Genomic DNA, 23,980 nt, shown 5'->3' with positions numbered 1-23,980 from the left:
TAAAAAGAAAACTTCCAAAATTAAGGAATTAAATAGAGGAGAAAAGACATAAATTTAAAATGCATATCAAAGTAGTGAAAAGCAAAAACAAAGTTGCCAAGAAGTGAGTCAATGACTTAAAAGTAAGAATTGGTAAAAGTCACAGAGATAGTAAAGAGAGAATAATGGGTAGCCTGACCAAAAAAAAAAAAAAAAAAAAAAAAGAATACATGGAACAGAAAATAAATGTCTTAAGAATATGATGCAAGGAAGTTTTTCTATAATGAAAGAAGATGAGCTATTCAATCTGAAAGTGTTCACTGTGTTCCAAGACAATTCGTAAGAAGTGCTAATGCTATCAGTAATGCATATCCTAGTGACATGACTAAACCACAGAGTCCCACAGGCATTTAGTCAGAGAAATAAGGCCATTAATTTGGTGAAAAATGTTAAGAAGGACTACTAGTTCTATTCAAGAACTTTAGACTTAAGATGTTAAAACAGCAGTATCTACTGGATTTTTTAAAAAAGTAACACCCCCCCACCCTCAACTTTTAAAAGTTAATATGTGTATTATAGAATCCAACAGCAAAGCACATAAAAAAAACATCCATAATCACAAGGAGTTTACAGTTTGACTTAAACTTCTAGTTGTGTGTGTGTGAGTATGTGTGTACATTTACACAATGACACAGTTTTGAGATTGAGACTGTATCAGTTCAGTTCAGTTCAGTTCAATTGCTCAGTCGTGTCCGACTCTTTGCGACCCCATGAATTGCAGCACGCCAGGCCTCCCTGTGCATCACCAACTCCCAGAGTTCACTCAAACTCATGTCCATCGAGTCGGTGATGCAATCCAGCCATATCATCCTCTGTCGTCCCCTTCTCCTCCTGCCCCCAATCCCTCCCAGCATCAGAGTCTTTTCAAATGAGTCAACTCTTCACATCAGTTGGCCAAAGTATTGAAGTTTCAGCTTTAGCATCATTCCGTCCAAAGAATACCCAGGACTGATCTCCTTTAGAATGGACTGGTTGGATCTCCTTGCAGTCCAAGGGACTCTCAAGAGTCATCTCCAACACCACAGTTCAAAAGCATCTATTCTTCGGCGCTCAGCTTTCTTCACAGTCCAGCTCTCACATCCATACATGAACACTGGAAAAACCATAGCCTTGACTAGACGGACCTTTGTTGGCAAAGTAATGTCTCTGCTTTTTAGTATGCTATATAGGTTGGTCATAACTTTCCTTCCAAGGAGTAAGCATCTTTTAATTTCATGGCTGCAATCACCATCTGCAGTGATTTTGGAGCCCCCAAAAATAAAGTCTGACACTGTTTCCACTGTTTCCCCATCTATTTGCCATGAAGTGATGGGATGAGATGCCATGATCTTAGTTTTCTGAATGTTGAGTTGTAAGCCAACTTTTTAACTCTCCTCTTTCATTTCATGCATCATTCTTTTTCACACATAAAAATATTTACTAATTCAAAACCCAAAGGCCATGACTATTTGGACAATCGAGAATATAATACACCAACTCTGATGGTCAAATATTGCTTAAATGACAAAAATGACAAACATCTATTAATAGATTAACAAATATTGGCACAGAGACAATTAAAATAGCACATTCCCATAATGTTCAATTTAAAATGAGACACAAAGTTTAGGAGTACAATGCATTTAACACTTATAAGAGAATTATCAGGTCTATAGTATCGGAGAAGGCGATGGCACCCCACTCCAGTACTCTTGCCCGGAAAATCCCATGGATGGAGGAGCCTGGTGGGCTGCAGTCCATAGGGTCACGAAGAGTCGGACACGACTGAGTGACTTCACTTTCACTTTTCACTTTCATGCATTGGAGAAGGAAATGGCAACCCACTCCAGTGTTCTTGCCTGGAGAATCCCAGGGATGGGGGAGCCTGGTGGGCTGCTGTCTACGGGGTCGCACAGAGTCGGACACGACTGAAGCGACTTAGCAGCAGCAGCATACTACTAAAATAACATGTAAAAGGTGTTTCTATTGAGTTGTTTTACAAGGTATTCATATAGTATGACCAAAAGTAGGCACACATACAGGAGTCTTCTCTGTCTTTCCCTGAGCCAGTACCTAAGTACAATGGGTACTGCTCAAAGAGAAGGCTCATTCATTCCCTTCCCCTAACCTAAGATTTCACATGAATTTTAACCAAAAAGTCCCTCACATACATTAACAAAGTGTGTCACTTCACTATTTCTACTTTTAACGTACTTTGTACATCTCATGGCATGTAGAAAGACTAGACATTTCAAAAAAGGGCATAACATATTTAACTATATACACAAAGTGAGGATGAATATCTCACCTTTGCTATTTTCTCTTCCAATGTCCTTCAATCCAGTGCTCAAAATCTGATAGTACACTGCACACAGAAGTGCTTTAGCAATTACATTCCCAAAGAATATTTCCTATCAATATTTTCACAGCTACTCAAAAGTCTTATTTTATGACCACTATTTTAAGATTTTTTTGGGTGGACCACTTTTAAAGTCTTTACTGAATTTGTAACAATAGTGTCTCTGTTTTTATGCTTTGGATTTTTGGCTTTGAGGCATGTGAGATCTTAGCTCCCCAAACAGGGATAGAACCCACACCTCTGCATTAGAAGGTGAAGCCTTAACCACTGAACCACCAGTGAAGTCCCTTCTACCACTACTTTAAATACACTGGACATTTCTAAATATCTAGAAAATTTAGCTATCAAAAATAAAAACTTATTTGTCTACTTTATACACAGTTGCTACTGCTGCTGCTGCTAAGTCACTTCAGTCGTGTCTGACTTTGTGCGACCCCATAGATGGCAGTCCACCAGGCTCCCCCGTCCCTGGGATTCTCCAGGCAAGAGTACTGGAGTGGGTTGGCATTTCCTTCTCTAATGCATGAAAGAGAAAAGTGAAAGTGAAGTCACTCAGTCATGTACAACTCTTCACGACCCCATGGACTGCAGCCCACCAGGCTCCTCCATCCATGGGATTTTCCAGGCAAGAGTACTGGAGTGGGGTGCCATCGCCTTCTCCATTATACACAGTACCATTAAACAAAAATGCACACCTATCAAAATGATCATGGTCCAAGGTGACTTCTCATTGTGATCATCCTGGCTCTCAACATGTCTTCCTTACCTTCTCCTCGATATTGCTAATACAGTGGACAACTATAGACAAGTATGCTGCTCAGAGGCAGCTGAACAAACAGATTCAATTTCAAAAGTATTTTTCAGAGGACAAGCTTTCCTATGAGTTTCAACACAAGGTATACAAATGGGCTAATTTTAGTCATACAACTAAGAATTTGTACATTCTTAAACATTTGGATACTAGATGTTGCAATCTGGGATCTATTTGTCCATTATGGACTATATACAGAGCAAAAGAAAATGCAGCTCAAAGAGGAGGTTTAGCCATTTCATAACCAAAAGATAAGATTTCATATGAATTTTAATAAGATAGTAATAAAATATGTTCTTTTACTCCTCTATTTTATATATAATTCATTTTTTTAAAAATTGTATTTACTTGTTTTTTGGGTCTTAGATGTGTCATGTAGGGATCTTTTTGTTGAGGCACGCAGGTTTAGCTGCCCCATGGCATGTGGGATCTTAGTTCCCTGAGCAGGAGCCGAACCCGTGTTCTCTGCATTGGAAGATGGATTCTTTAAGCACTGGCCATCAGGGAAGTTTCCTACCTGTACTTTTAACATAGTTTGTGCATCTCAGAAAATTTGGAACATGAAGAAAGAGTAGACATTTCAAAAAAGGACATAACCTTATCAACCATGTATACAGAAGGGGAATCTACATGAACGATGGTTATAACACGAAAATATCCTCTAAATATGAACACTTTCCTTTCTTTCTTTCCAAGGCCTTTTGTTCCACCTCCTCTAACCCACCAAACAAATGCGGTCCTGTGTGGCTCCTGGTGTCTATTCTAGTGGTGGCCTAAAGATTCCACTTCTGAAAGTCATGCCAGAAGACATTTGTTTTGTAAAAAAAAAAAAAAAAAAATAACAAAAAGTTTACTTAATAAGATCTGTGATTTCTATTTTTTATCCAATGTCAGCATGTTAGGTTTCGAAGCCTAGAGGTAGCAGAAAAAGGATTTTAATGTGTTTCTTAAAACAGCAGTCCCCAACCTTTTTGGCACCAGGGGCTGGTTTCCTGAAAGACAATTTTTCCACAGACCAGGGCAGGGGGATGGGTTTTGCGATGATTCAAGTACATTACATTTATTAGCATTTTATTGCTAGCATTATTACATCAGCTCCACCTCAGATCATCAGGCATTATATCCTGGAGGTTGAGGACTGCTGTCCTAAAAGGTTGAGAGAAAAACTGAGAGAAATCTTTTTATACTATATGAATTAAGCCTTTTATCACCAGCCAGTACACCTTTCAAAATGTTGGGCTCTGCCTGCTAGCCCAAGGCAGTACTTTGTTCTATCTTTCCCCTCAGCCACTCTCCAGAGCTGGCAGCAGGCCTCCCAGCCACCTGCTGGCCGCCGACCTGTCCCTTGGCCTTGTCCGGGGCGCCACTCACCTGCCCGGCCAGCGAGGCACCGCTCCGTCGAGATTGGCATGTGACAGCATCTCCTTCACTGGGGACAGAGTGGCTGAAGCGGGTCCCAGGACATGCGCATGTCCAAGAAGGCTAAGCTCACCTCCAGGGAGGCGGCTTCTTGCACCTTCTGGCATCCTCCAGCTGCTCTGATCCACTGCAGGGGGCAAAGGGCAGGCCCCGGTCAGGGTGCGGGGCTGCCAGGGTCTGGGCCGCTGCTAGCACTGCAGTCAGGTTGCAGGGACAAGCCGTTGCTGCCTCTGGGCCTGGCTGGGTCCCCAGTTGACAGAGCACCCTCAGGTTAATGTCGGCAGGGCCCCCGGAACCCTAGTGTATGGGCACAGGCGTGATCGGAAGAGCCCCCGGGGGCACCAGCGCAGAGACCGGAAATGGTGAGAAGGACCGCTGGACCAATAGTTCGAGGTCCCCTGGAAGGGACATCAGCACTCAAGCAGGTAAATGGCTGGAAGGGCCTGGGTTCCACAGTGCGTGGGCTTGGTGCTGGCCTGAAGGGCCCTCCAGGATCCCCACTGCATGGGCCCTGAGTCTCTGAAAGGGCACCTGGGTCCTAAGCTCAGGGGGGGCCAGTGACTGGAACGGATGCCAGTGCATGAGTGTGCGGCAAAGATGCAGCTGGTAGGACCCTAGGGGCAGGTTGATGAATGGAAGGAACCCTGGGTGCCAGCACATGGGAAGGACGATGGCCAAAAGGAAAAGCCTTAGGTTCCTCTGAATGTAGGCAGGCCAGTTCCTGGTAGCCGGAAGAGCACTAGCTAGCGTCTGGCGTGGTACGGCTGAGGGGCGGGGGCGGGGGCGAGGGGCGGGGGCGGGGGCGGGGGGCGGCGGGGAGATGGTGGATGTGTGGTGATTCGAAGGGCGCTCATTTTCCCTGGACCCAGGATGGTTGGTGAGAAGGCAATGGCAACCCACTTCAGTACTCTTGCCTGGAAAATCCCATGGCCGGAGGAGCCTGGTGGGCTGCAGTCCATGGGGTCGCAGAGAGTCGGACACGACTGAGCGACTTCACTTTCACTTTTCACTTTCATGCATTGGAGAAGGAAATGGCAACCCACTCCAGTATTCTTGCCTGGAGAATCCCAGGGACTGCGGAGGCTGGTGGGCTGCCGTCTATGGGGCCACAGAATTGGTCACGACTGAAGCGACTTAGCAGCAGCAGCAGCAGCAGGATGGTTGGTGACTGGAACATCTTATACAGGAAAAAAAAAAAAAAAAGAAAACGCACATCTTAAAATTAGTAAGGAAAGGCTTTATTGAATGGCTATTGCAATAGAGCTTCCCCAGTGGCTCAGAGGTAAAGAATGCCTGCAATGCAGGAGCCGGGAGTTCCATCCCTGGGTGGGGAAGATCCCCTGGAGAAGGAAATGGCAACTCCTTCCAGTATTCTTGCCATGGACAGAGAATAGAGATTCTCTTGGATCTCTTGCCATAGAGAATCCCATGGACAGAGGAGCCTGGGGGGCTACAGTCCATAGGGTGGCAAAGAGTCCCACCAGACTGAAGCGACTGCGCACAGCACAGCACATTGCAATAGGGATAGAGGGACAGTTGCACTAGGAGATGTTTAGAGCCCAAGCCAGAAACAACTTAAGGAAGGGGTGGGCAAGCCAAGCCTTTGTATGCAGCAGAGACCAAGCGATAGGTGGCTGTGGAAGGAGGAAGGAAAATTCTAAAATCTGTAAGCAGGAGGGCATGCAACGTAATGTCTTAGCATTTCACCAGAATTTCTTAGTGACCCACACACTTATCTAGGAAGAAATCAGGCCATGCATAGTCTGCCACAGGCTTTCCAGGTGGCACTAGTGGTAAAGAAACTGCCTGCCAATGAGGAGAGGTAAGAGATGCAGATTTGATCCCTGGGTTGAGAAGATTGCCTGGAGGAGGGCATGGCAACCCACTCCAGTATTCTTGCCTGGAGAAGTCCATGGACAGAGGAGCCTGGCAGGCTACGGTCCATAGGGTCACACAGAGTTGAACGGGACTGAAGTGACTTAGCATGCTCGCATAGTCTGCTACAGTGATGAATCCTTCAAGGTATATATCAAGTTGGTCTGGCTTTAGCTAAACATTGCTGTTTCAGATCCTGGAGAAAAGGCCAGCGATGAAGCTCCTAGAGTCAGTATAAGGATCTAATTGTCAGGTTTTAGTTCTTGTTGATGCCAAAGTAGGAGAGAGAAAACCTGGAAATGTTAGTTTGGAAAGATATAGCCAAGTATTGAAAGAAACTGAAAGATTGATAAATTTGGTATAGGTTGACAGTTTGGACAACATAATAGAATTTATTCCAGTTCACAGGTAAATGCCAAAAATGGTTCTCCCACAGTGGGAGAGAAAGTCAATTAAATCTTTGTCAGACAAGATGAAATTTGCATATCCATCAGTTACTTGCAATTTACAAAGAGGTAAGAAATAGCTCAAAGACAACTGACAGGACCAGAAACTGATAACCCAGATGGATGTGTTATACTTTTTTTTATTGAAATGTAATCAAAAATTGTTTTTATCTCATTTGGTTTTTTCTCTCAGTTTTATTGAGATATAATTGACATATAACACTGTATAGTTTTAAGGTATACAGCCTAATGACTTGACTTACATATACTGTCAAATGATTATCACAGTGAATTTAGTTGTCCATCATCTCATATAGATAGAATAAAAATGTTTTTGTGATGAGAGCTGTTATGATCTACTCTCTTAGCATCTTTAAAATATACCATACATCAGTATTAACTATAGTCATTATGTTGTACATTACATTTCCATATCTTATAACTGCAAGTTTGTACTTTTCAACCACCTTGATCCAATTCACTCAGCCCCAACCCCCACCTTTGGTAACCATTATTGTTGTTCAGTCCATAAGTTGTGTCTGACTCTTTGCAGCCCCATGAATTGCAGCATGCCAGGCTTCCCTGTCCTTCACTATCTCCCAGAGTTTGTGCAAGCTCATGTCCATTGAGTCAGTGATGCTGTCTAACCATCTCATCCTCTGCCACCCACTTCTCCTCTTGCCCTCTGGTAACCATAAATCTGACCTATTTTTCTATGAAGTTTTTTTTTAATATTCCACATATAAGTGAGATCATATAGTATTTCTCTTTCTCTGTCAGACTTACTTCACTTAGCATAGCGCCCACAAAGACTGTCCATGTTGTTGTTACAAATGGCAGAATTTCCTTCCTTTTTGTAGCTGAATACAATTCTGTTGTATGTATATACCACACTTCCTTAATCCATTTGTCTGTTGATGGACCCTTAGGATGTTTCCATGTCTTGGCTATGTAAATATTGCCACAGTGAACATGGAGGTACAGACATGCCTTCAACATAATGATTTGCTTTCCTTCAGATATATGCCCAGGAGTAGAACTGTTGGATCATTTGGTAGTTCTATTTTTAATTTTTTGAGGAACATCCATACTGTCCATAGTGGCTGTACCAATTTACGATCATACAAACAGTGAACAAGGCTTCACTTTCTCCAAACCTCAAGAGCATTTGTCTCTTATCTTTTTGATGATAGCCATTCTAATAGGTGTGAGGTGATGTCTCCCTGTGCTTTTGATTTGCATCTCCCTAATGATTAGTGACATTGAGTACCTTTTCAGAAACTTTTTTTTTCTACTGTCACCCCTCCCCCTTTGAGCAAACATAATATCAAAGAAATATTATTCTGGATCACAAAATAAAGCTGATCTCATTAGAGCTGGCCTGATTATTTACATAGAAACAGAAATAATGATTTTGTACATAAGCCTTTTTTAGTTTGCTGCAAGTTTTCACAAGGAATCTCACACTGGAATGTAAAAGCCTCTTGAGGATAGGAAGCCAAGTCAAGAATTTGCCATGACATTTTACCTTCATTACCTGTAGATTTGGGTGCATCCCTCTTTTCCTGAGATCAACAAAATACCCCAAGACTCTTTGCCTGTCAGCAAGTGATTTTCCCTACTCATTTATAAAGCTGGAACACTGTATATAACATATCAGGCCAATTTTCTTAAGAGTACTTTGTAAGCATTTGCTCCATAAAGTCAACGTTTGTTCTTTTACTTTAAAGTTTCTAGTCATATCATATTAAATGAACCTCATTCTCAAATATGATATTCCAGAAAAAGCCTTGGTTGCATAACCAATGTTTGCAATTAGGTTCTGTTAATAAGGAGGATAGACTCTATGCACATAACCAATATTGCCATAATAATGAGAATACTCAGTAAGAGTTTCTGAATTGTAGAGGGATCAATCAGGAAGAGAAAGATAAATGTTTCATTTCTGCTTACAAAAGTATAGTCTGCTAAATTGTTATGAGTTAGAAATAGCTTACATGCAGAAAACAGAACACTAAAGTAGCAACAATATTCCTAACAAAACCTATAATCATCGTTCATCACTTCATTCAGTCCTCTGTAATTAATTCTTGTTCTGCTTGATTTCGGGTTACCAGTTTCATGAACCCATCTGGTTGTCTACTAGGATTCTGGAAATCCTGATCCTGGCCACTGGTATGGCCTCCGAGTTAAGTGATGCCATTAGAAGCCTGTGCCTAAGAACACCCAGCTGGCATAGGCCTTTTCCATGGCTCTGAGACAATCCTTTGTCTACGATAAGCATTCTGGCCTGTAGCTTGTGGCAAGTGCTTTCAGGGAAGCACCAGAGTACCAAAAAAAGAAAAAGAAAACAATCTGTGGTTGACAAAAGACACAATGGCTGTGGTTAACTTATTACTGCTGAGTTTCAAAATGAATGATCTGATGAGAGTTCATTATAAAAATAATGCATTTAACCAGGAAATTTGGTTTTGTGGCATGCAACATAAAATAGTCATATCAAAAAGGTTTTAGACAAACTATAAACATAACAGCCCTATTCTCAAAGAAGAGTGGATATATAATTTATGAAAATGAGTGTATATAATGCTTACAGAGGAAAAAAAGCCTTCAAATGTAGCAAGTAATAATCCCAAGACATAATATACCAAGAATACATCAAGCATTTATTTAGAATATACCAAGAATATATCAAAAACATTAAGTAAAGAATATTAAGACTGAAGTAGGTCCTGAACATGTTAATAAAACTCCATAGACAAGTGATGGGAATTCTCAGTTGAAAACCATTGGCCTAGAACATATGTGTATGTTAGTCTCTCACTTGTGTCTGCCTCATGCCATCCCACAGACTGTACCCCCCCCCCCCCCCCGCCAGGCTCCTCTGTCCATGGAATTCTCCAGGCAAGAATACTGGAGTGGGTTGCCATTCCCTTCTCCAGGGGATCTTCCTGACCCAGGGATCTTCCTGACCCAGGGATCTCTTGCATTGCAGGCAGATTCTTTACCATCTGAGCTACCAAGGAAGCAGGATTTAATTTTAAGTTAAATTGTGACTAAGGGAACACTTTAAAAAATATCACTAATAACATAATACTATTGTTGTCTAATATCAAGAAAAACAGTACCAGGACTCTGATAAATTGAAACATCACTGACAGCAAGGACATTGATGAATCTCTAGGAAATTCATGTAATTTCTTAAATATTTATATTAATAACATGTTACCCATACATATTTAGCCTCAGGAAGGCTAAGTGGCTCTTCTGATTTGACAATACTTCCCACGTACTCAAAACATATCAAAAATCCTAATAATTTCTAGCAACTCATATTACAAGGTGAAAGAATGAATCCTTTGTGATTTTCTAGGGGCCTTTGGGAAATTCAAAGACAGTTTTAGGTGCGTGCATGCTAAGTCACTTCAGTTGTGTTGAACTCTTTGCTACCCTATGGACTGTAGTCTGCCATGCTCCTCTATCCATGGGATTCTTCAGGCAAGAATACTGGAATGGGTTGCCATGCCCTCCTCCAGGGAATTTTGGGTGCAAAAGATAACATTTAGGATTCAGTTCTAGGAGGATGAAATGTCAGAATTTGTCAGGAGGTTTGAACATTTAATTAAATGAGATCATGGGTCAGTGAAAAATGGTACTTGGCTACCTATTTTATGCAAGTGATAATAAGAAATTTTTAAAAATAAATGTTGGCGTTAACATGATTGTGAAAAACTTTACATCTTTTAAGAGTGAGAACACTTTGTTTTGTTAAATAATCAAGGGTATGGTGAAGTCAACATAAGACAGGAAATTAATAAGACAGCCTATTTGCCTTCAAAGCGGATTACCAGAAGAAAAAGAAAAACCTTTTATAACCTCTTAAGAGCAAAACAGTAAGAAAATTGTGTCATTTTAACAGCAAGAGAACCAAATTCTAGTTTTTTTATCAGTATAATATTTGATATTCAAAGCTGTTTTTAAAATCTTATTAATAAATTTATCAAACTTAGCTAGCTTGGACCACAACAAATTTCCCCACCCGTGAACATTTTACAACTTTTTATATCCTTTTGGGTTTTGACTAACACTTTTTTCTTTTTCATTCTGGAATGACCAGTTCTTCTATTTTAGGACAAAAGTATTTCTCTTTCTTAATAATAACATACTCTCTATACCTTGCATGCAATATATTAATTAAAAATTTTAATAATTGGTAACTTCTATTATACAGAAAAAACTTAAAAGTGGTTAATTGTGAACTGTCTGTCATTCATTAGTATTTTATAGCAGACTAGCAAAGCTTACAGATAAACATTTCACGACTTTTTATAGTCACATAAAGGATATAATGGGCTTCTCTTGTGGCTCAGCTGTTAAAGAATCCGCCTGCAATGCGGGAGACCTGGTTTTGATCCCTGGGTTGGCAAGATTCCCCTGGAGAAGGGAAAGGCTACCCACTCCAGTATTCTGGCCTGAAGAATTCCACGGACTGTATAGTCCAAGGGGTTGCAAAGAGTCAGACACGACTGAGTCACTTTCACTTTCAAAGGATATAATACTATTAATATATCCTGGTAAAATTTCTCAAATTGGAAAAAATGAGCATGTTCATTAATTAATCCAAATATATACACCATTAAAATTATGCCCAGCAATTAATTTTCAGTATTTTATCTCATTTATAATGATCTAGATATTTACTGAATATCTATTAACATAATTTAGCATAAATATGTTTTTAGTTACCTAAGATCTTCAAAACTATCTTTATTTTTTAAATACAGCTATATTGAAATATAATTCCCATACCATACAATTCACACCCCTAAGTGTACAGTTTAATGGCTTTTTGTATAGCACATTATTAATTTTTAAAAATCGTGGTTAAAAAATATATATCATAAAATTTCTCTTTTAACCATTTTTAATTTCAGTTACATTAAGCACATTCACAGTGTTGTGCAACCATAACTACTATCCACTTCCAGAACTTTTCACCATCCCAAACAAAAACAATAATTTCCTATTCCCCTGCCCCAGCCTTGGTATCCTCTATTATACTTTATGTCTCTACGAATTTATATACTGAAAGTAATCCATATAAGTGGAATCATCCAGCATGTGTCCTCTTGTAGCTGGCTTATTTCACTTAGCCTAATCTTTTCAAAGTTCATCCATGTTGTAGTATGCATCAGAACTTCATCCCTTTTTATAGCCAAATAATATTTCAGTGTATGTATATACCATCCTTAATTTATCTGTTCATCTGTTGATGGACACTTGGGTTGTTTTAACCTTTTGGCTATTGCAAATAATACTGCAAAGAACACTGGCATATACGAGTGTATGTTTGAGTATCTGCATTTAATTCCTTTGGCTATACACCTTAGGGTAGATTTACTGGGCTATATGTTAATTATATGTGTAGCTTTTTGAGGTACTGCCAAACTGTTTTCCACAGTGGCTATATCATTTTACATTCCTACCAGAAAGGTAGGACTTTGGGCTTCCCTCATAGCTCAGTCCGTAAGGAATCTATCTGCCTGCAATGTGGGAGACCTGGGTTCGATTCCTCGGTTGGGAAGATCCCCTAGAGAAGGAAATGGCAATCCACTCCAGTATTCTTGCCTGGAAAATCCCATGTAGCCTGACGGGCCACAGTCCATGGGGTCGCAAGAGTCGGACATGACTTAGTGACTAAACCACCACCGCCAGAAAGGTATGAGGGTTCCAATTTTTCTACATATTTTCTGACACTTATTCTGTTTTTTTTTTTTAATTTTAGCCCTCTTAATGGATATAAAGAGGTATATAATTATGGTTTTGATTTGCATTTCCTTCAGTTCATTTCAGTTGCTTAGTTATGTCTAACTCTTTGTGACCCCATGAACTTGCAGCACACCCGGCTTCCCTGACCATCACCAATTCCCGGAGCTTACTCAAACTCATGTCCATTGAGTCGGTGATGCCATCCAACCATCTCATCCTCTGTCATCCCCTTCTCCTCCTGCCTTCAACCTTTCCCAGCTTCAGGGTCTTTTCAAATGAGTCAGTTCTTTGCATCAGGTGGCCAAAGGATTGGAGTTTCAGCTTCAGCATCAGTCCTTCCAATGAATATTCAGGACTGATTTCCTTTAGGATGGACTGGTTGGATCTCCTTGCAGTCCAAGTGACTCTCAAGAGTCTTCTCCAACACCACAGTTCAAAAGCATCAATTGTTCGGTGCTCAGCTTTCTTTATAGTCCAAATTTCACATTCATACATGACTACTGGAAAAACCATAGCTTTGACTAGACAGTCCTTTGTTGGCAAAGTAATGTCTCTGCTTTTGAATATGCTGTCTAGGTTGGTCATAGCTTTTCTTCCAAGGAGCAAGCGTCTTTTAATTTCATGGCTGCAATCACCATCTGCAGTGATTTTGGAGCCCAAGAAAATAGTCTCTCACTTTTTCCATTGTTTATCCATCTATTTGCCATGAAGTGATGGGACCAAATGCCATGATCTTAGTTTTCTGAATGTTGAGTTTTAAGCCAAATTTTTCACTCTCCTCTTTCACTATCATGAAGAGGCTCTTTAGTTTTTCTTTACTTTCTGCCATAAGGGTGGTGTCATCTGCATATCTGAGGTTCTTGCATTTCCCTAGTGACCAATTATGTTGCACATCTTTTCATGTGCTTATTGGCCAGTTGTATATCTTCTTTGGAGAAATGTCTGAGTCCCTTAACCATTTTTTAATTGGTTGTCTTTTTGTTGTAGAGTTGTAGATGTTATGTGGTCTAGATATTAAAACCTATGATTTCCAGATATTTTCTTCCTTCCCATAGGTTGTCTTTTCACATTCTTGATGATGTGCTTTGATGCACCAAAATCTTTCATTTTGATTAAGTCCATTATTTATTTATTTTTTCTTTTTTGCTCATGCTTTTGGTGTTATTTATAAGAACCCATTTCTGAATCCAAGGTCATAAAGATTTATCCTTGTTTTCTTTGAAGAGTTTTATGGTTTTAGCATTTAAGTTGTTGCTTCATTTTGAGTTAACCTATGTATATGGTATGAAGTAGGAGTTCAGCTTCATTCTTTTGAATGTGGGAATCCAGTTCTCCTAGGCACCATCTGTTGAAGAGATTATTCTTTCCCCATTTAATGTACTTGCCACCCTTGTCAAAAAGCAGTTGGCCGTAGATGTGTGGGTTTATTTTTGAACTCTTAATTTTATTCTATTGGTCGATACATCTGTCCTTATGTAAGCACCACACTGGTTTGATTAGTTTTGCAGTAAGTTTTAAAATTGAGAAGTGCAAGTTCTACAACTTTGTTTATCTTTTTCAAGATTGTTTTGGTTATCCAGAACCACCCCCTGCCACCCTTGCACGTCAATATGAACTTGGGGTTTGATTTTTGCACTTCTGTAAAAAAAAAAAAAAATTTGAGTATGTATAGGGATTGCATTGTATCTGTGTATTGCTGTGGGTAGTAAAGGTATCCCCAACTTTTCAAAAGTTCAGTTTTTGCCACTTCACTTTTAGGAAATAACTACATTTTCACTAACCAAAAGAAATCTGAAGAGAATTTTTGCTTTTACAAAAATAGGCAAAAAGCAAAAATAGCATTTAGCACTTCTTTTGCAGGGAGTGGTTATAGAGGCAGCATGCACCCTGCACATCAAGAGTGACACCACCAAGCTCTTTCCTGGAAAATATACTCAGCATCAAGTTGCCCTAGCTATGAACTGTGTCTGTGAGTATCTCTGCTTTATTTCAGTTTATTTTGTGCATCCATTAGCAAGATGTGTCCTCAGAGAATTGCTTGTTTGCTCAACACCATTTCAGTTTACAAAAGGTTTCATAGGAACACTCCACTTTCAGATAGCAGGGGAAACCTGTATTGGTATTTTGACTATATTAAATCTTCCTATCCACGAACAAGGAATATTTTTCTACTTATTTAGGCCTTCTTTACTTTTTTCAGCATTGTTCTGTGTTTTTCATTGTATAATTCCTTGGTTAAATGTATTGCCAGGTATTTTGTTCTTTTAGATGCTGTTATAAATGAAATTGCTATATTAAGTTTCTTTTCTGATTTTTCATTTCTGATTTAGAAATGTGTTGATTTTGTACCCTTCAACTTTGCTGAATTTTTAAATTAACTGTAAAAATTTTCTTTTGTGTTCTTTGGGATTTTCTACATGTAAATCTTGTCATTTGTGAGTAGTTCACCTTCTTCATTTCCAACTGGAATATCTTTTATTTATTTTGCTTGCCTAATTTCTCTGGCTAAAAGTTGTAGTGCAGTGTTAAATAGCAATGGTGAACATAGGGATCCTTGACTTATTCTTGATCATAGTGGGAAAGCTTTCAGCCTTTCAGCATTGAGTCTGTTATTAACTGTGGGTTTTTCATAAATGCCTTTTATTATGTTGAGGTAGTTCCCTTCTATTTCTAGTGTTCTGAGAGTTCTTATCATGAAAGGTTATCAGACTTTCTCAAATGCCTTTTCGGTGTCTAATGAGATGATTATGTATTTTCTTCCCTTGGTTATGTCAGTGTGATGTATTGATACTATGTTGATTGATTTTATATTCAACCTTGCATTTCTGGGTTAAATTCCACTTGATCATGGTATATAGTTTTTAATGCTTTTAATCATATTGTATTTTATTTGCTGGTATTTTGTTGAAGATTTTTATATCTATATTCATAAAGGATACTAATTTCTAATTTTATTTCTGGTGATACCTTCATTCAACTTTGATATCTGAATGCTGACCTCAAATAATGAGTTAAGAAGTGTTCCTTCTCATATTTTTTGAAAGAGTTTGAGAAAGACTGGTGTAAATTCTTTAAATGTTTGGTTGAATTCACCAGTGAAGGCATCTGGTGCTAACTAGACTTCACTTTGTTGGTGGTTATTGATTGGCCAAACTGTTTCTTGCTTTGGTTAGCTTGTGGGCTGACCAAGGTCCAAAACGTCCTATACTGGTGGCCAAAGAACCCTTGGTTCTTCAGCCTGAGGAAGGGCTGGGGTCATTTATGAATATCTTAACCCTAGATGGTAGGAAGACTGGTAGCATGCTGGAGGTATGGTGACTGAAAGGGACCCTGAAGCGCCATGCTGCTAGAAGGATGACTCCAGTAAGTCCCTGTATTTCACAGTGCTGCAGTGGGCAAGTGTATACAAGCAGCTGGTCTCAGAAAGGCCCATAACATATGAGTGCAAGGTTAAAACATGTCTGAAAGTGTTCCAGAGTACCAGCATGCTGGTTGGCACATGTCCAGAAGAGCCTTGGATTTGTAGAGGTCAGAATAGACCTGAGGGTGGTTGGAGGGATACTCAAGGCACCTGCAGGTGGGGATGGCAGGAATTACAGTAGCCAAAGGAACTCAGACACCTGAGCCAAAGGGCCCAGGGTAACACAGCTGTGGTCTGAACTATGACTGAGCATACTCTGGTTCAACACCAGAGTTGCAAAATGACAGCCACAATACCTCCAGGTCACTAACATGCCAGGAGAATGTGGGTGGGAAGGAAATCCTAAAAGTTGCTCCTGACACTAAAATGGTGGTAGTAACAGGAGCCAAAGGTGCATATGAGCTATAGCATGAGATCTAGCTAGAGTCTTTAAGGGTACACGGGACTCCAGTGCACGGGCATTCTGGAGACCAGAAGGGCCCACAGGGCAGGTGGTGTCCAGAAGTTCCACCCACAACACCAGCGAGGTAGCAGGTGACAGGAGGAGTCCCAGAACTTGAGAGAGCACAATTTAAATCATACAGAAAGGCCTCCTCTTGCTGATAGCCTACTAGGAGGACCCTATAGTTCCATCATTTAAGGAAAATCTGGGGACCTGAAGGATCCCTGGAGCCCTAGAAAGAAGGGAAGAAGCTTTGCTGGGGCACCCATATGAGGGACAGAAGATGATTTAGAGGGCTTATGATTCTTTAGCTTCTGAGCTGACTGAAGATCTGAAGAGCTCTCCCTTCCTGTTTGGGAAGCTAGTGTCATAAATTAAATGCTCTCATTTCCTCCCTTAGGGTCTGGTGTTCCTTGGGGTCCAGAATTGTTTGGCTTTCCTGCAGACCTAAAGTCATTAGGTCATTAGACTGACATTGTGATGCAGAAATCAGGGCCTTTGCAGCCACTAGCCAGGCCTGGCCTTGGGAATGGTCCATTTTGCATGTAGCAAAAGAATCCTCTGATCCCCAGAGCATAAACAGGCTGGAGTCTAATAGGAAAAACGAACTCTAGCTGTTAGAAAGTAAGAGTGAGTGGAAAGTTGCCTGTGGTACAGCCCAGATGGAGATGCAGTGATGAAAGGGCCTACTTGCACCACAGTGTCCATATGAGCTCTCCTAGAACCCACTGTGCAGAGAGTCAGGTCTCAAAAACAACCCATCATCCAGGCTAATAGTGTCTGGAATGTGCTCCCTCTGTGAGAGTGCCTTGGACCAAATGGGGCCAGAAGAGCCTTAGGGACCTAGAGTTCAGGCTGTGAGCTTCACAGCCACTAAGAAGGTGATGATGTGAAGTGTATCTAATCCTCCAGCTGATGGATGGGCTAGGGCCATCAGAATACATGAAACTCTAGATTCAGGGACCAGATGGTGCTAGGAAGGTTCCCAGGGACACAATAGGTGTGGAGTTCCACGTTTGAAAGGATCCTAGGTTCTGGTTCAAGTGGGATAGTTGAAGACTATCCCCAAGGTGAGGCCAGGCTAGTGGCCGCAAAGGCCCTGATCTCTGCATCACAATGTCAGTCTAGTGATCTAATGACTTTAGGTCTGCAGGGAAGCCAAACAATTCTGGACCCCAAGGAACACCAGACCCTAAGGGAGGAAACATGTTGTTGACTTGAAAGTTCATTGGTTCATCCATGCTGTTGGGAAGTACAGTGTCTGAAAGGGCTGAGATTCCTTAGCCATGAGGGCTCAAAGTACATGTGCCCAAGTTTGGTACTGTGACCAAAAGACCTCTAGTTTTAAAAGTAATTGCCAGAAAAGTGAAGTAATTGCCAGAAGTTACCCTGGTCCCAAGCATGTCCATGAACTTTGACCAGTAAGATCTCCTGGAAACTTCCCTGATGGGATGTGGATTACAGTGCCTAATTGTGACGGAGACAACCAGGGTACTGGAAGAGTGGTTTCCAATTATATATTTCATGTCATCAGATTTGGGGGAACCCATGCAATGCCAGTTCACTGGGAATGTGGCTAAATCAGGACCCCCGGAGCAGGAGTTCCATGGCAGATGGTGTCTGGAAATGCCCTCTGGGACTGCAATGTGCTAGCAGGAGAGGAATCCAGAAGAGTCCCAGGGCCTGAGAAACTCTAGATGGACACAGACCTAAAGGGATCATCAGGTTGATGGCTTAATAAGAGGAGCCCATGTTTCTATTGCCTAAGGTTTGTGGACTTTAAGGATTGCCTGAACTTTGTTGCTGTTTAGTCAGTCAGTTGTGTCCGACTTTTTGCTACCCCATAAACTGCAGCACACCAGCCTTCCCTGTCCATCACTATCTCCCGGAGTTTGCTCAAGTTCATGTCCACTGAATCAAAGATGCCATCCAACCATCTCATCCTCTGTTGCCCTTCTTCTCCTACCATCGGTCTTTCCCAGCATCAGGGTCTTTTCCAATGTATTGGCACTTCCCATCAGGTAGCCAAAATATTAGAGCTTCAGCTTTAAGCATCAGTCCTTCCAATGAATATTTGAGGTTGATTTCCTTTAGGATGGACTGGTTTGATCTCTTGGCTGTCCAAGGGACTCTCAAAATAGTCTTCTCCAACACCACAGTTCAAAAGCATCAATTTTTCCACGCTCAACCTTCTTTATGGTCCAACTCTCACACCCATTCATGACTACTGGAAAAACCATAGCTATGACTACACAGACCTTTGTCAGCAAAGTGATGTCTCTGCTTTTTAATATACTGTCTAGGTTTGTCATAGCTTCTATTCCATGGAGCAAGCATTTTTTCTTTTTAATTTCATGGTTGCAGTCACCATCTGCATTATTTTTTCCCCATGTATTTTCCATGAAATGATGGGACCAGATGCTATGATCTTAGTTTTTAGAATGTTGAGTTTTAAGCCATCTTTCTCACTCTCCTCTTTCACCTCCATCAAGAGGCTCTTTAGTTCCTCTTCGCTTTCTACCATAAGGGTGGTATCATCTACATATCCAAGGTTATTTTGATATTTCTCCCATCAAACTTGATTCCAGCTTGTGTTTCATCCAGCACAGCATTTCACATGATGTACTCTGCATATAAGTTAAATAAGCAGGGTGACAATATACAACCTTGTCGTACTCCTTTCCCAATTTGGAACCAGTCCATTTTTCCATGTCCAGTTCTAACTGTTGCTTCTTGACCTGCATATGGGATTTTCAAGAGGCAGGTAAAGTGGTCTGGTATTCTGATCTCTTTAAGAATTTTCCACAGTTTTTTGTGATCCACACAGTCAAAGGCTTTAGTGTAGTCAATGAAGCAGAATTTGATGTTTTTCTGGAATTATCTTGCTTTTTCTCTCATCCAGTAGATGTTGGCAGTTTGATCTCTGGTTGCTCTGCCTTTTCTAACTCCAGCTTGAACATATGGAAGTTCTTGGTTCACGTACTGTTGAAACCCAGCTTGAAGGATTTTGAGCATTACCATGCTAGCATGTGAAATGAGTGCAATTGTGCACTAGTTTGAATACTTTTTGGCATTGTCTTCCTTTGGGATGGGAATGCAAACTGACCTTTTCCAGTCCTGTGGCCACTGCTGAGTTTGCTAAATTTGCTGACATACTGAGTACAGAACTTCTAACAGCATCATCTTTTAGGGTTTGAAATAGCTCAGGTGGAATTCCATCACCTACACTAGCTTTGTTCTTAGTGATGCTTCCTAAGGCCCACTTAACTTCATACTCTATATGAGTGACCACACCATTGTGATTATCCAGATCATTAAGATCTGTTTTGTACAGTTCTTCTCTGTATTCTTGCCACCTCTTCTTAATCTCTTATGCTTATGTTAGATCCTTACTATTTCTGTCCTTTATTGTGCCCATCTTCGCCTGAAATGTTCCCCTTCATATCTCTAATTTTCTTGAAGAGATCTATAGTCTTTCCCATTCTATTGTTTTCCTGTATTTCTTTGCATTATTCACTTAAGAAGGCTTTTTTTTAATCTCTCCTTGCTATTCTTTGGAACTCTGCATTCAGATGGGTGTATCTTTCCCTTTAGCTTCTCTTTTCTCATTTATTTGGACCGCCTCAGACAACCATTTTGCCTTCTTGTATTTCTTTTTCTTTGGAATGGTTTTGGTCTCTGCCTCCTGTACAATATTACAAACCTCTGTCCATAGTTCTTCAGGCAGTCTATCAGATCTAATCCCTTGAATCTATTTGTCACTTCCACAATATAATCATAAAGGATTTGGTTTAGGTCATGCATGAATGGTCTAGTGGTTTTCCCTATTTTCTTCAATTTAAGTCTGAATTTTGCAATAGGTAGCTCATGATCTGAGCCACAGTCAGCTCCCAGCCTTGTTTTTGCTGGCTGTATAGAGCTTCTCCATCTTCGGCTGCAAAGAATGTAATCAATCTGATTTTGGTATTGATGATCTACTGATGTCCATATGTAGAGTCATCTATTGTGTTGTTGAAAGAGGGTATTTGCTATCAACCTTGGAGAGAGGGAAATTTAGCAGCAGGAAAAATTGCTGTGGCATCCATGAGAGGGCAGACTGTGGCCGAAAGAGTGTGATCTCAAGACTGCTAGCTAATTGAAGGCCTGAAAGGCTCACAGTTCCACCTGGTGGGTATTAGTGCCATGAGGGGGAAATCATCTTTTCACTGCAGAAGGGTAGGCTGGTTGTCCAAGCACTCTTGGTTCCTCAGTAGAAATTCACACTGGGGGCCAGTGGATATCCCAGAACCCTAACTGCCAAGAAGTCTGCAGGCCAGAAGCTTTCCAAGTATACCAGGTAGAGGTGCAGTGATGCAGAAGGGCCCTATTGCTGCAGATGTCTGGATGGATGTTTGCTTATAGGCTTCTGTGTTCCAAAGCACTAAGCAGGCTAATGTCCTTATGGGATCTTCTAGAAGCTAGTGAGCGGGCAGCCTGGTCTCAGCACACTTAAGACACCAGTGTGTGTTTAGTCAGTCATGTCTGACTCTTTGCGACCCCATGATCTGTAGCTCACCAGGCTCCTCTGTCCATGGAAATTCTCCAGGCAAGAATACTGGAGTGGGTTGCCATGCCCTCCATGGGATCTTCCCAACACAGGGATCAAACCCAGGTGTCCCGTATTTCAGGTGGATTTTTTACTGTCTGAGCCACCAGGGAAACCCAAGAATACTGGAGTAGGTAGCCTATCCCTTCTTTAGGGGGAACTTCCAGACCCAGGAATCAAACCAGGGTCTCCTGAATTGCAGGCAGATTCTTTACCAGCTGAGCTACCCGGGAAGCCGCAAGACACCAGTACCAGGGCTGATACAGTGCAGGAGTGCTCCTAGCATGCCAGTGCTCCTGGATGGCTCATGCCATGAAACCCACCTCCGTGTTAGAAATGATCCCCAATTGACTCTGGGTTCCACAGTCTGCAGGCAGATGGTGGTCAGAAGGTATATGGTTCCCCATCTTGCATTCTGTCTATGGTCCATACGGACATAGGAAACCCCAGAGGCTGGGCCAGATACTAATTGGAAGGCCCCCAGAGACACTGTCTCATGGGAGGCCTTTAGCCAAATGGATTATAGGTTCTATTGAAAACAGAGAAGCTGAAGACTGAAAGGGCTATCAGTTACCCAGTTCCAGGTCTGTTTGGTGACCATAAGGGTTCCGGGTTCGCCATCACACAGACAGGCTAGTATCAGAATCACATTTGATTCCTGGGTACATGTGATAACTACAGGCCAGAAGGAGCCCTGAACCTTTAGTGAGAGGCCATATTGGTGTTTGGAAGATTTCCCTGGGTAACCAAGTGAGAACCCAGGGGAAGTGGGGGTTCAGGAAAGAGGAGGATGGATGGTGTCTGAAAGTCTCAGATTCTGGATATGAAAAGGCCCATGATATCCCAGAAAGCGTCCTAAATTGTGACAGAACATGATTCGGTTTCAGTAGCAGATAGGCAAATTAATGGCCGGAAATCCCTGGGACCCAGACATGACCACGTACTGTGGGCGGGATGGACTCTCAGTAATTTATGGGAACATAAGTGTCTTCATGACGCTAACATGAAAGTACAAGAATGGGTCCCAGTAGGGACGTATATTCTCGATTTGAATTCTTACTTTAGTCCATAGTGTTCCAGTACACAGGCAGTCACAAAAGGACCCCCAGGACAGTAATGCCGGGTAAGATGGTGTCTGAAAGTGCTCACCCGGGCATCAGCCCAATGTTAAGTTGGTATCCAGAGGCATCCTGGGGACTGAAAAAGAGAGAATGACAGAGATAAAAAGAGCTAGTCCTTCTGAAAACTGTGTAAGAGGAACTCATGGTTGCATTGCATAAAGACAATATGGGGGCCTTAATAATTGCTGGAACCCCAGTGAGTGGTCAGGTTTTTGGCAGGAAGATTTCCTGAGTCACCTATGTAAGAGACAGATGGTGGCCATGAGGGCCACCTGAGCTTGAAGGCTGAGTGATGGCTGGGAGGGCTCACAATTCCTTTGCAGTGTGGCAGTGCTGTGACTGAAAATACTCTCCTTCCCACCTCAGACAGGCAGGCTGGTCACCAGTGAACCCTTAATTCCACAGAGCATGCAGAGTATTGGCCTGTAGAAAACCCAGAACCCTAGATAGCATCAAGTGCCATGGCCAGAAGATTTCCTGGGTCAACACCCTGATGAAGTTGAAGTGGCAAAAAGGAGCCCCATGCTTCTGATTTCTGAAAGGGTAGCTGGCCCAAAGAACTCAGTTCCAAAGCAAAGGTGCGGGCTGCTGCTGCTGCTAAGTCGCTTCAGTCATGTCCGACTCTGTGCGACCCCATAGATGGCAGCCCACCAGGCTCCCCCGTCCCTGGGATTCTCCAGGCAAGAACACTGGAGTGGGTTGCCATTTCCTTCTCCAATGCATGAAAGTGAAAAGTGAAAGTGAAGTCGCTCAGTCGTGCCTGACCCTCAGCGACCCCATGGACTGCAGCCCTCCAGACTCCTCCATCCATGGGATTCTCCAGGCAAGAGTACTGGAGTGGGGTGCCGTTGCCTTCTCCAGTGTACATAAAGGCTCTCCTGGAAGACTACACAAAGACATCGTGGTTAAGAAAGGACCCACAGGCCACCAGGACCGGAGCAGAATGTCCAGAAGTCCTCTCTGAGTGCCAGTGGCCAGGGCAGCATGATTCTGAAGGAACCCCCCTAGGTTCCTCCTGATCAAAATGGATGAGATGCACTAAATGTTCCACATTCTGTGCCCTGTTGGGAGGGTGATAGTCACAAGGGTACAGAGTGCCCCTAAATAACAGTGAGACTTGGGGCCATAAGGTGTGTAGGAACTCTAAATGCTGGGTGGACTGGTGATCAGAATGTCCCCAGGGACGCTAGCAAGTAGACCAGTGACTGAAACAGTTCAAAGTGCCATGACTCATGAGCTAGCAGAGGACTGGAGGAGCAATTGGTCACCACAGCCAGGCCTAACTCTGCACTTAAAGGGTTCTAGAATCCTGCATCACAGGGGCAGGTTTGTGGCATAAGAACCTTCGGTTCCCAGGGATGTGATTGATAGCAGGGCAGAAATAGTGCTGGAACCTTAGAGCAAGGATACTGTTGGTGGTTGGTGATCCTACTGGGCACCTGGGCTATAGGTGAATGATGGTGGCCTAAAGGGCTCAAATTCCATAGATGAAATGGCCCAGGTGATGGATGGTGGCTGAAAAGGCCCAAAATCCCTTAGTGAAAAGGACCTGGTGTATCTCGGTCAGGGATATATACCTCAAACGAATGTGCTCCAGTTTCAACAGTAGGCGGGCGGTCAAACTGAACTGACAACCTGTGATTCCCGTAGGGGCTGTGAGCAGGAAGGACCTCACGAAAACATTTAAGGCTGGAATAGCCCTCATGACATTAAC

The 23,980-nt window shown here is 41.9% G+C and overlaps 1 long non-coding RNA gene across 1 annotated transcript in view; it reads left to right on the top strand.

The window, feature by feature from the left end:
• Positions 1 to 4,965: 4,965 nt before the first annotated feature.
• The window catches only part of LOC129638814 (uncharacterized), a 232,062-nt gene continuing 213,047 nt past the window's right edge, over positions 4,966 to 23,980 (top strand). Inside the window, exons 1-2 of the long non-coding RNA XR_008708035.1 lie at positions 4,966 to 5,032; positions 14,558 to 14,666. This is a non-coding gene — a long non-coding RNA (uncharacterized LOC129638814). The remainder of the gene's footprint in view (positions 5,033 to 14,557; positions 14,667 to 23,980) is intronic.

Source organism: Bubalus kerabau, chromosome X (genome assembly GCF_029407905.1).
Source record: "Bubalus kerabau isolate K-KA32 ecotype Philippines breed swamp buffalo chromosome X, PCC_UOA_SB_1v2, whole genome shotgun sequence".
Taxonomy (NCBI): domain Eukaryota; kingdom Metazoa; phylum Chordata; class Mammalia; order Artiodactyla; family Bovidae; genus Bubalus; species Bubalus kerabau.
The sequence above is the reverse complement of the archived record's forward strand: the minus strand, read 5'-3'. Positions and strand labels throughout refer to the sequence as shown.